Source organism: Neomonachus schauinslandi, chromosome 1 (assembly GCF_002201575.2).
Source record: "Neomonachus schauinslandi chromosome 1, ASM220157v2, whole genome shotgun sequence".
NCBI classification, from domain to species: Eukaryota; Metazoa; Chordata; class Mammalia; order Carnivora; family Phocidae; genus Neomonachus; species Neomonachus schauinslandi.
This window is the reverse complement of record NC_058403.1, coordinates 126,628,336-126,641,465: the sequence shown is the minus strand read 5'-3', so window position 1 is coordinate 126,641,465 and position 13,130 is coordinate 126,628,336. Positions and strand designations below refer to the sequence as shown.

General features: G+C 44.4%; 2 non-coding genes across 2 annotated transcripts; both read right to left on the bottom strand.

Annotated features, from left to right (window-relative positions):
* Positions 1–9,745: 9,745 nt before the first annotated feature.
* Positions 9,746–9,817, bottom strand: TRNAC-GCA. Its single transcript has one exon. It is a non-coding gene; the product is annotated as a tRNA-Cys (tRNA).
* A 2,582-nt stretch (positions 9,818–12,399) lies between these two features.
* On the bottom strand, positions 12,400–12,471 carry TRNAC-GCA. Its single transcript has one exon. It is a non-coding gene; the product is annotated as a tRNA-Cys (tRNA).
* Positions 12,472–13,130: the final 659 nt, after the last annotated feature.

Here is a 13,130-nt window from a genome sequence, read left to right as displayed (position 1 = left end):
TCTTGAACTACAGGGATGCTTTAAGGAAAAAAACAAAACAAGATCATCTTATGAAGGAAGAGAGCCGTTATTTTATATTAACTATTTTATATGAAAGGAAACAAAGGGGAAAGGTGGAATCTTGGCAATATTAAACAGATCAGATATATACTTAAGGACAGGTGAGGGAACATAAAATTTAAAAAGAAACATCGTATCTGAGGGTGACGTGAAGTTTAAGATTTTCTTTAAGGGCGCCTGGGTGGCTCAGTTGGTTAGGCGACTGCCTTCGGCTCAGGTCATGGTCCCGGGGTCCTGGGATCGAGTCCCGCATCGGGCTCCCTGCTCTGCGGGGAGCCTGCTTCTCCCTCTCCCACTCCCCCTGCTTGTGTTCCCTCTCTCGCTGTCTCTCTCTCTGTCAAATAAATAAATAAAATCTTTAAAAAAAAAAAAGAAGATTTTCTTTAAAATACTACTGCAAAATAAGGGGGGTGGGGAGTAAGCAGGCCAAGATTGGCAAAATGTTGACAACTCTTCAGAGTAATGGAAGTTCATTGTAATTCTCTCTACTTTTGTGTGTATTTGAAAATTTCCCACAATAAAAAAGTATTTAAAAAAAAAGAATACATTCACAGTGCTCAGATAGAAAGAATATGTGAACATTTCAGCCCTCTGAAGGCATCTGCTGAAACAGGGAAGAAGTTAGAAGTTTCAGGAACGTACAAGACAACTACTCCATGGTTTTAATCACAAGATGGGAGCTGAAGTCAGTCTCCCTCATAGGTTCCGGAATGTTAGCAAGAAAACCCATTGACCCTAGAAAAGAAAAATCCCCATATTCCTACATTCAAAGATTGGCTGGCAATCTTTAAATGTGACATATTTATACTAAAAAATTATTTATTATTTATCTAAAATTCAAATTCAACTTGGTGTCTTGTATTTTTATTTGCTAAATCTGGCAACCCTACCAGTATTCTATTATCTAACCAAAATTTGACACCATCATCAAAGCTTGATTCAAGTACATTTTCTATCTCAATCCATGTCACCTTCCTCTCTTTACTGCTCATCCTCTCTCTATTTCTCCCCTTCCTTTCCAATACATTTTCATGCATTTTTTTTTTCCTGGTGTTCTTATCAGATGGTCAATTTCCTCCATAGTAAAGCTGCTTTACTCACACAAATGAAAGGAACATTTTTTCAAAATGTTACCAGCTGGGGATAAACCCAGATTCAAAACAAAGTCAAGTTAACCTCTCACTGGTGTTGGCATTGTCTGAATAACTGCATTTCTTTCCCGTACTGGAAACCCAAAAGTCAAGAATTTAGAAAAATCCAAGGGGAAAAGTGAGAGAACAGAAAAGAGAGAGCCAGTTTGTACCCGAATCCCACCCCCTACCACAGAGAGGAATATTTTTCGTCTAGCTGTTTGCACCTTAAGAAGTGAATCTAGGAGATGCCTGGGATCCCAGGGTCCTGGGATGGAGCCCCGCATCATTGCATCATCGGGCTCCCTGCTCAGCGGGGAGCCTGCTTCTCCCTCACCCACTCCCCCTGCTTGTGTTTCCTCTCTAGCTGTCTCTCTCTCTGTCAAGTAAATAAATTTAAGAAAAAAGAAAAAAAAAAGAAGTGAATCTAGATAATTGGTCATATTTTAAAAGAAAAAACAAATTTTATTTTGTAGAAGTTTTTTTTAAGGGCAGGAGAATCAAGAGTAAGAGATAATACATAGAGCTCTTTTGCTGACATTTTGTAAAAACAAAGAATTTCACAAGTGTTCTAATTAGTCCTCAACCCCCGTAGGTGGTGGGTGGCATGACTTATCATCATACATATACAAGGAGAGAAATGGGCTCAGCAGGGTGGGGAGGGGGCCTCTGGGTCTGAAGAGGAGCATGCAGGCCCTAGTGGACCTCTGTAATCACAGGAACAGCATGGTGTCAGGATGCATTCCTGAGGAATTTTTTGCTTGCAGGTGATAGAAAACAAGACAGACAGTGAATTTTTTGGATCTCAAGACTGAAATGCCCAGGAGTTGTCTAGCAAGTTAAGCATGACTTGCTCCAGGGCCTAAAACTACCTCCCAGGTCTTGGCCTTTTTCTCTCCATTTCTTAGCTTTCACTTCCTCTGTACTAGTGGCTCCTCAGAGCTGATTACTCCTTATGGCTTTTAGCTGGCAAAAACCTCCAGCTTTTGCATACTTCCAGGTTCAAGGCCTGCAAGAAGTAAACAAACAAAAAAGGAGCCCTTTCCTAAAAGAACCAGAAACATTCCCTTTGAGAAGCATTGGCTGTCCTTGGGTTGTGACTCCGTTTCCTAACCAATTTCTGTAGACCAAGAAATGCAATTGATGGATTGGCTTAGAACCCTGGCCAAGAATGCGCCACCCTGAAGCACATGGCCCCAAATAGGATAAATTCCTCAAGTGACTGTTTCCTGCCTTGTGATCAAATCTCTGGATTCTGACAGGTAACATAACAAACTGGCATTTCTTAGACCATCCTCTTCTGGACCTCTCATTCACAGGAGGTCTACCTACCTCCTGTGAATGAGAAGAAGGTTCTTTGGGGTCGCTTCAGAAGAGTCTGTGCCTATGGATATCAGCTCCCGCTCCTCAGGAAAAGACTCAGAAGTGAGACAGCATGAGAACAAGAAAGGAAAAGTCAGTGACATCAAGGACTGACACATCCAAAGCATACCATGAGTATTCTTCAAACCCAGGCTGCCATGGTATATCCTACACGGAGCCATGAGCAAGAGCTAGATGGAAAACAGGATGGAATGAGATAAAATCCAGAGGCTATGTAAGAGATCCCAGTTATATCGCCAATACTGAGCTACGGGAATAGATTTTCAATTCCCTGAGAAGAGAACCTGTAGGTTACCTGAGGGTAACCTGTGGCTGCCGCAGGATTATGGGTAAGACCCACACTTTTTCTTTATCATCTTCTCAGTCCCCTTTCTGTAATTTGACTCTATGCTGACTGGCCATACCCAAGTGTGAATCCAGTGAATAGATGTAGTAGCTATGTATTATTGTTAATCCATCCAAGATCTATTTCTACTTTTTTTTCTGGTAAAAGCATCATTTTTAAAAAAAAATAGATAACCATCCACTCTCAAACTTAGTGTGGTTTGAACGGGGTAGAACCAACTCCCCAGCTCTACAGACAGTCAAATCAGAGAATTTCATGGCCATTGGCACATGAATGCTTCAAAACAGACCCATGAGACTTAACCACAGGACTGGAAACACTAGAAAACTTCTTTTAGTCCTGGGGTGGCTAAGAGAGGAGGTAAATCTGGTCAACATGCCACCACTTAGAGACTCTTCCTGAGAATAATGTTAACATGAAGAAAGGCAGATCCAAGAAAAGGAGAGAAAGAGATTCCTGGCTACATGACCTGGTTACTTGGATCCAGCCATGTTTGAAGCCAACTATGAAAGCTAAATTTTTTTTTCGTTTAAATTTCTGTTTTGCTAAAACCAGTTTGAGTTGGTTTCTGTTGTGTGCAACAAAAAGACATCCAACCAGGGCCACTGCCAGCTCACACACACAGATGTAAAAATTAGCCCTGAGGGCTTCGTGCTGAGCAGATCAATAGCACACCTGTGCACATCGGAAAAAGTCTCCCTTTCCTCTAGGCACATGGAGTCCAAATTAACTCAGCTGGTGGAGTGTGGGCCAGATTTCAGCCACTTCTCACCCTCTCAGCTGAGCAGCTTTGCATTCTGTTTTAACTGCATATATTCATGTGGCAGTTCTGTGCCTGGTTAATATACAAAAATTTGGAACTTATTAACTCAATTTAATCTCTTAGTGACAAAGGCTTTGGTTGGTTGTGTTAGGACATGTAACTCACCGAGGAAGACACAGGCAATTAGGGCATAACCAATGCACCAGTTACCAATTCACACAGTAAGTGCTTAATAAATGACTGAACCTTATCATTATAAAGAGATTAGACCCCTTGGATATTGATATCAACCTGGACTGAATATTGGAAATAGAAAGGGCTCTCTGTCTAATGGCTGGTTTAGGACCCCTGGCCAAAGATAAAGGTAAGCATCTAGACTCTGCCAGAATGGGCCAGCAGAGCAGATCATCTTAAGAATTGGGTGGTATGGGGGCACCTGGGTGGCTCAGTTGGTTAAGCATCTGACTCTTGATTTTGGTTCGGGTCATGATCTCAGGGTCGTGAGGTTGAGCCCTGAGTCAGGATCCACGCTGAGCATGGAGTCTGCTTAAGTGTCTCTCTCTCTCTTTCTCTCTCTCTGCCCTTCCTATCCTCCCTCCCCATGCTTGCATGCTCTTTCTCTATAAAAAAAAAAAAAAATTGGGTGGTATGTGGAAAGAAGCTTTCCCCAAAGACTGACTCTGTGGTTATAAAACATGCCCTCAAATTTTTGAGACTCCTCCCTTCAGAAAGTAAAGCCTAATTCCCCTCCCCCTGAATGTGAACCACTCTTGGTGATTTGTTTCTAACAAATAAAATGTGACAGAAATGACGGCTTATGACTCAGGGACTCAATCTTAAAAAGGATGCCTGACTCTCTCTTGGAGCCGGAGCCAGCACTGAGCCCGAATGCTGGGCTAGTAATGGGCCAATCCTCCTGCAGGGGCCAAAACCTGGTAGAAATATCAGCTTCCTCATCAGACTCCAGGGAGACTGAGGACACTAAACTGCACCAGGACGAGTTGTCTGGAGCTGCCAGACACAGGGACAAAGGGAGGGATTGAAATCACACCCAATGGCAGACCTAAGGTCTTAGTATAGTGCACAAGACGAGAGATAAAAATCAGAGCTGGAAAGGCGTGTGTAATTGCAACAGAACACGCAGTAACATTTCAGGGTGAAGGCTTGAAGAGGAGGAACGTGAATCTGGCAGAGCCCCCGAGGCTGGCCATGGGAGGAGGGGCTGGACAAGCCAAGGTAGGGGCTCAGAGTAGACTGGGGATTTTCCAAACCTGGATGCACAAGAGTAGCTTTCTAAAACATAAATTATCAGGGTGCCTGGGTGGCTCAGTCAGTTAGGCGTCTGCCTTCGGCTCAGGTCATGATCCCAGGGTCCCAGGATCCCAGGGATCGAGCCCCACACCGGACTCCCTGCTCAGATGGGAGTCTGCTTCTCCCTCTCCCTCGGCCTGCCGCTCCCCCTGCTTGTGCTCTCTCGCTCTCTCTGACAAATAAATAAAATCTTAAAAATAAAGAAAACATAAATTACCGAGCCCCACCTCCAGAGATTCTTATTCTAATGTCCCAGGAGGAACCTGACAATCTGCATTTCTAACTAGTTCCCGAGGTGTTGCTGACGTTCCTGGTGTACTTTGAGAAGGGCTATGCCAGGCAGAAGGACTGGAATTCTGCAGGGCTTTGAGTCCAACTCTGACGCAGCAGGAAGAACATGTAGAGGAGGTACCTTTGAGCAAACAGCCATTCGTGTTCCCTGAATCTAATTAGATATTGGCCTGTCCCACCGCTACGGCCCCTGGAAAATTTCTTAAGCCCCACCCTTTGCTCTGTGCTAGTCCTCTCACCGCTGAAAATGCAATCACTGTGAAGTAATTGCTATCATTTACTGAGCAGCCACTGTGGATTCATTGGCAGCATACAATTCGGACATTAGACTTAGTACGGGGAACACTCTTATTACCTCCAATGTACAAACAAAAACCCAGAACCGACAGAGTTTGGTTAACTGGCCCCAAATCATTCAGGGGGTTGGAATAAAACTTTAGCAGTCAGCCTGTCTAACAGTGAGAGAGGTCTGTCCCTTAGGAAGCAGGAAGCCCAAATTGTCCCACAGTAAAACAAAATCCATCAGGCAGCAAGTACCACATAATGAGCTTTCGTGGTCATTATTTTTCAAAGAGAAATGAGACAAGATGGTACCTTGTTTAATGAAAGCTTGGAGGCAATTCATTTCCTTTTAAAGCAGAACATAATCGAGATGCTTTTGATATTTCTCTAAGAACCCCTGCTACAGGGCAACCTTCAAAAAACATCAAATAGAAGTCAGGGGAAATCTCTATGTTGGCTATTTCTTTCCCATCATGTGCACAAATGACTGATCTGTAGCTTATTTATTTGCAACTCTGACCCCCAGAGACAAAGCCTATCCAGCTCTGTTTGGTGCTGGGTTCCTTACAGCTGCATGGGAAAGTTGGAAGCAGAAATGTCCAACATACTCTTTCTACAATCCATATGATAAATACCATGCAGCATTTAAACTCTTCTTTTTTAGATAAGTTTTAGAATATTGAACATCAGGTACAGGTTATTTTGTTAAATGAAGAGTATCAGGTTATAACAATCTTTTGAATTATGTCGTAGGCTGATGTCTTGGCTTGGGTTCCCATAGCAGCAGACTCTGAATCAAGAACCCAAATTCAAGGAGCTTCTTTGGGAGGTGACCGCAGGATACACTGATGCAGGAGAGCGGAAGTGAGACAGGAAAAGGGAAGCAGCCAATGAAGTTCTCTCTGTCATACAAGTTAACGCTGTGGGCAGCCCCACCTAATGCCATTGGGAACTCTGGAGCCAAGGTGGATGGCATCTTGGCTGAGTTTGTTCATGGGGGAGGGGGTAAGGAATCCGAGTTATTTAAACAGCAACCTCTGTCCATTGTTCTTTGAAGGCTGCTCCCAGGGGCACTTCCAGCTTGCCACAGACGGATATAGAAGAGGCTCTGGCTGCCAAAACGGGGGGGGGGGGGGGAAAAAAAAACTCGGGGGAAGGGAGGCAGATCCTGGCAGTTGGAACCATGCAGGGATGATACCTTGTTTAATGAGAGCTTGGATACAATTCATTTCTATCGTGTGGTGGTAAAGGCTGAGAGAGAACTGGCTAGAGTATCCTGACTGTCTGTGGTCTCTGGATACCCCAGAGCCTAGAGCTCAAGGCAAAAGCTTAGGTGTTATTAGTTTTTCACCAAGTGTGATCCCTGGGAGGAGAGGGGTAAAAGGGAGTGAGGCAGAGAAAGGGTAAGTCAGTGCAAAGGGGCACGTCCAAGCTGGCCATCACTTGTTAACAAGTGCACTTGATTGCTCGAGCTCGTAAAGCTGTCCCTCCAGAGGGTGTATGAACTACTGCATCACAGGACAGTCTGTCCTGAGGAAGGGAGGAGAAGACTTAGCCCTCAGCTTATGTATCTTGTTGGTGAAAGGTTTTCCCCATGATGCATTAACTCCTGAACACCTCCAGATTCTGCATGTGGGGGTACCAAGTGGGTCTCATGGCCTCTCATAACTCAAAAGCAAGAGGGAAGCCAAGAGTAGGAGGTGAGAGGCATCCAGCAGGGGCAGGAGAGGGACTGCTGGGTGGACCTGAGTGACGTTGACAGAGTCCATACCTCCTCAGCTACTGCAGTGGCAGCCAGGGGCGAAAAGCTGGCCAAGGGCCTCAGAAACAGGGAAGGACAAGAGGATCTGAGATGTTGCTTAAGATATGCCTGATACATTTTTGTTATGTTTATGTGTACATACATAAAACATATACCCACGTGTACAAACACATCACATTTAACAGACAATAGTTAACAAAAGATGGTAGTAAAGATCCAACCAAACTTTATTCTTTGATACATTCTTTGATATATGCTTAAAGTTTTATACAATAAAGGTATTTTGACTTTATAATGGGTAAATGTCATGTGGACAATTTTAGAAAGGGAGGCAGAGTAGTAACCATTTCTTTTTCAAAGTAAAACAATGCTGCAAAAAAATTAGTGTTCTATGTTTTACTTGATGGGCATGAAGTTGTCTACTTCAACAAAAGTTTGAATCTTTTAAGGGATTGTTTAGAAAGCATCAATAAGCCATTTTTTTTCAATGTGAGAGGTATAATTCTTGCCTTATATTAAAATCAGTTTCCAAATAATTTAAGAATATACCTTGTTTATGTATCTTGCTTCATTTACTCACTCACTCAATTAGCCAATAGTCATTATTCATCAAATACTTTCTGAGCCCTGACAATGGACAAGGTACTTACCAGTCACTGGTGATAACAAGAAGAATCAAAAAGAATTGCTACCAGCTAGGGGCCCACACTGGAGTAGGCAAGATCAGTTATGGCAGTAAAAGTTAATACTCACTAAGCATCCAAATGCTTTCTTAACCTTTTCCAGCCTCCATTGCAATGAAGTGGGGACCATGTGACTAGTTCTGTCCCGTGAACTATGAGCTGAGGGGTGGTGCGTCTCGCCTGGGCTAAGGCAGCAGGCATGCAACTCCTCCGACTCTCACTACCCCTGGAGCGATGACCCTGGAGGCCACATATTGCTTGATGACCTAGCTACAAGAGGGTGAAGGACCACCAGACCTGCTCCAGATCTTGCATGGATAAGATATAAATCTTCCTTATGTTAAGCTCTTGAGATTTCAGAGTTCTCACCATACTATTGCCAAGGTTAGCCTAATACATAGACATATAAACAGTCACGCTGGACCATGTACTAGCATAAACAAGAGGTAAATTCAATGCACTATTGAAACAAAGGAAAGGTGAATTAACCAAGCTGGAGCTGCCACTTACGCTTTCGATACTAAGTCATAATACACACGTGGAGGAACAGCTTTCCCCACGGCCTGGACTGAGTGCAGACCCTTTCCTTTTTCTAAGATCCACAAAAAAAAAAAAAAAAAAAAAAAACCCTGACAATCTTCTGGGTTATTGTTATCTAGTAGATATACCAGAGAAGCCCATCCAAATACATTGACGCCAAAATCCAAAGAGACCCACCAAGTGATGTGCTTCATTCTGTGAGGTATCTCACTTTAGAAGGCATATCCCGACAAGCCTCAGCCACTGTACTTTTAAATTTTTACAATGTAGCAGACTCCTAAATTTTTGCAGGGCTTTTCTTCTACCCCTAATAAGAGAGGACAACAAGGGCACATGACCTTTGTGATATTTTCCCCCAAAATCCATAAACTCAGTGTAATCATGAGAAAACACCAGACAAACCCAAAATGAGGGGCATTCTACAAAATACCTGACCAGGACTTTTCAAAAGTGTTAAGATTATAAAAACAAACAAAAACAACACAAGGAAAGACTGAGCATCTGTCAGAGACTGAAGGAAACTAAGGAGCCATTATAACTCAAGGCAATATGGTATCTTGGATTGAATCCTGGAACAGAGAAAAAGATGTTAGTGGAAAAATTGGTGACATCTGAATGTCATCTAAGGTTTGGTTAATAGTGTTGCATCGATGTTTATTTCATAGTTTTGATTAATGTGCCGTGGTTATGCAAGATGTCAACATTAGGGGAAGCTGAACAAAGGGTATACGGGACCTCTCTATATTATCTTTACAACTCTTCTGTAAATCCAAACTAGTAAATGGGTAAAAGTTTGGAGAAAGGAAGATAGAAAGGGTCTGGTTAATAAGATTGAATATACAGAAAGGAAAAATAAAGGGTCTGTGAGAAAGTCCACGTGTGCGTGTGTGTATGTTTGTCTGTTGGTGAGTCTGTGTGATGCTGTGTGGGTCCGGGTGTGTGTATGTGGTCGGGGGACATCTGGTGTGTGGGGTGTGTGTATATATGTCTCTGGGTGGATGACTGTGTTTATGTGTGTATATGTTGGCAGGGGGTGAATTTATATGCACACAGCTCTACTGTGGGGAATTAACAAGCTAAGGGACTTGCATGAGAGTGAGCACAGCCTTAAATTTTGAGCCCCTAGGCACCTTGCTTGCCTCACACTAAACCCAGTGTTTTAAGAAGGCTGCCAAGAAGAGCAAAAGACCACAGAGGGGGCACCTGGATTTGAACCAGGGACCTCTTGATCTGCAGTCAAATGCTCTACCACTGAGCTATACCCCCTGATGGCAATAGGCTTCACATAAACACTTATTTCCCTTTTATGAGTTACATCATACTTCATAAATACCTTTAACAGCTGAGATTCTGCTTGGATTTAAACTCATCCTCAATTCCCTTCCAGCCACACACCAGCTCCTACTTTTCCCAGAACATGTATGCTCGTTCTCTTCCTAGCACCTAAAGCTCAGTGTAATTCTCAGTATAATTTTCCAGTTTTTCAAATACACTACCAATTGCCCAGAAATCTCTGGGCACATCTACAGATGTTTTCCCCCCACGCTCACATCGATGAATGTTTAAGTATTGGGTCACCAATGAGTATTGGACAGGGAGGGCACCTTAACTGGGTATCCAGAAACTTCAGAGGTCCAGGTCTAACTCTGAAATGATAAGCAAATGTTGTGTATGTGCACGTATCGGATATTGTGTATGTTTTCATCAGATTTTCAAAGAGGACTTCATCCAGGATGAACTGTCATAGTTTACAGTCAAACAACAACAAGGTATTCCAAAGTCCAAAATTCATCTTTAATACCTCTGAATCCTACTCCCTTCAGTTCCAGTCTGAGGATTTTTAATCTTGTGTATCTCTGAGACTGAGAAGAAAGGTCAAGAGAATCTCTGCCATTGCAACAAATCCTCCCTGAAGAGGCCTGTCGCCTCCATGAAGCTGAGGAGCAAAGGGCAGCTGAAGCCTCAGCTCACCAGCTCTCGGGGGACCAAGATGCTCATTCGCAGCCGCTCCCCTCTGAGGCCTTACAAAAACCTCAGATGTCATACCCGGTGTGCCCCAAAACAAACGTGCCACCTCCTGCCCAAACCTGCACCTCTTCCTAATTTTGCTTTGTTGTCATAATAACAGCTCATATTTACCGGACATTTGGTATGTGCCAGCCATGGTAGTAAAGGTTCCACCCATAACTTCCCAGGGGATCATTACAAAAATGCTATAAAATAGGTATTAATATTAGCATATGGATTTTGCAGGTAGGGAAACTGAAGCACAGAGTGGTCACACAGCTAGGAGGTGCTGAGGCCAGGATTCCACTGTAGGCTCGGGGCTCAGCGCCAGGCCTGCCTCCCTAACCATATGATCAGCCTCCTCCCCATCTGGGTTGGTGACACCACCGTGTTCTCCATCATTTGGTCAGAACACTGACAACCGTGGGCTTCTCTCACCTTCTCTCCTCCAGCTCCAGTTAATCGCTGGGTATTACTGATTTTAGCCCTGACGTCACTTAGGTCCATCCCCACCCCTACACTGGCAGTGAATGGCCTCCCAGCCTCCACTGCTCACAGCCGCCCCATTTCCTGCTCCCAGAGCAGCCTGCTTAAAATGGAGTCTATCTGGGTCACGGCCCTTTAAATGCCTTCCCCAGAAGCTCCAAGGCTCAGCGCGACAGGCAGGGTTGTTTTCATGTGGATCCCTATCTGCCTCTTCAACTTCACCTTCGGACACTCCCAAATCTTGCTGTGTTCTCCAGCTGCTGCCACCTGCGTCCGTCTGGCCCCAGCCTTGGCCCAGGCAGCCTAGTTGGCTGCCACTCAGCTGCCACTCCCCGCGCCCCTTCCTCCACTCTACGCTCTGTCCTGGGAGATAATATTCATCTTTGAAACTGTGATTTGCCATCAGCAACCCAAGGAAGCCTCCCTTACCCTTCCCTCCCCTAGAGGGACAGCATCACTGCCTCCTCTGCATGCCTGACATTGGTGCAGCTCCCTGCACATCCCATCCCTCTGCACTTTGCAGCCCTGCTTCCTGGTGGAGAGCACACCGAGACCAGGGCCATGCCTTAGTCACCTTGGGGTTCCCGCTTGGCACGGTCCTGCCTCATAGTTGGCACTCTGTGTGTTGTTCAGGCCCCTCTAAAGACACAGCATGGCCTGGGCTGTGGGCAGGGGTTAGACTCAGACTCAGGTCTGACCTCTGGCCCACACCTGGGTCCTGAGTGAAGGCACCCGCAGTGGGAATGCAGGGCTACAGGAAAGGAATGGGGGGTGGAAAGGCAATAGAAATTCCTCGAGCTTTAGAGCAGGAAAAGAGTGCAGCTCCCTAAACTTCAGGCCCTTTCTTGCTCACCCCTAGCAGTGTTCTATGAATGAAGACTTACTTTCCCCAGGGCACTGCACAGTGTGAGCATGGTCACTAAGTCGCTGGGTTGACCCTGCAGCCCGAAGATTCTAAAACTGGATGGACAGTCCTGGCACCTTGGGAGCATTACTAAGTGGAATTTTGTCACAAAACTTTTACCACTAGAACAGTACGAGTAGCATCATGAAGTCACTGAGGACGTGTGCTCTGAGTCCAAATCCTAAACCTTCTCTTTGTAGATTTCTGACCATTAGCCAATTACTGAGTGTCTCCAAGTCTGTCTGTCTCCTCATGTAAAATGAAGATACTGATGGTATGGCGTGTATCTTATAAAATTGGGGAGGGAAATTGAGGAGATAATTGATGCAAAGAATTCAGACTGGTGCCTGGCATATGCACAAAGGACATTAGTTATTATTCAGCCACGGGTTACAGAAAATAATAGAGCCAAAATCAATCCATATTCTTCTGAAGCAAAATTTGAGTGTACAGGGGGCACCTGGATTTGAACCAGGGACCTCTTGATCTGCAGTCAAATGCTCTACCCCTGAGCTATACCCCCAATGATAAAAGCTTGTTTTTATAGTCTATCTCTCTCTCAGCACTCTGGTTCTGAAACCTCCAATGACTCAGGGGAGCTATAATTAGAGAGAACACTGCCTGGAAGGCGTCTGGGCATTACAAGCCTTAGAAGAAGTTTATTATGAAAAAACTACAGGACTCCTGAAAACTAAGCTCTTGGAGCCCAGAAATTCTTCTTAGACTTCCCAATACCCAGAGCCTGTCTGCCCACCCCATCTCACATAAAGTGAATCTCAGTGCCAGGTAAAAATCATCAGGGTTTCCACAAATGGCAACATCAACATAATGCCGATGACTGGATCCCTGTCACACTTCCTTTATAGCTGGGGCTCCTAGCAACTGAGATTCTCATTCCTCTTCACGACTTCACAGAACTGAGCTCATAACTGTCCTCAATAGATATTTGTTACATTAAATTGATTCTGGAAAAAAAATATGTATAGATAATGATTGCTGTGAGATAGCTTTTCCAAGCCATGACTGTAAGATGATTTTAATCTTACAAAAACAGACGGTCAGTGAGTTACATTCTTATGTAACATAACTTGCCTGGAGGGGCACCTGGGTGGTTCAGTCGGTTAAGTGTCTGCCTTCAGCTCAGGTCATGATCCCGGGGTCCCGGGATCGAGCCCCGCATCG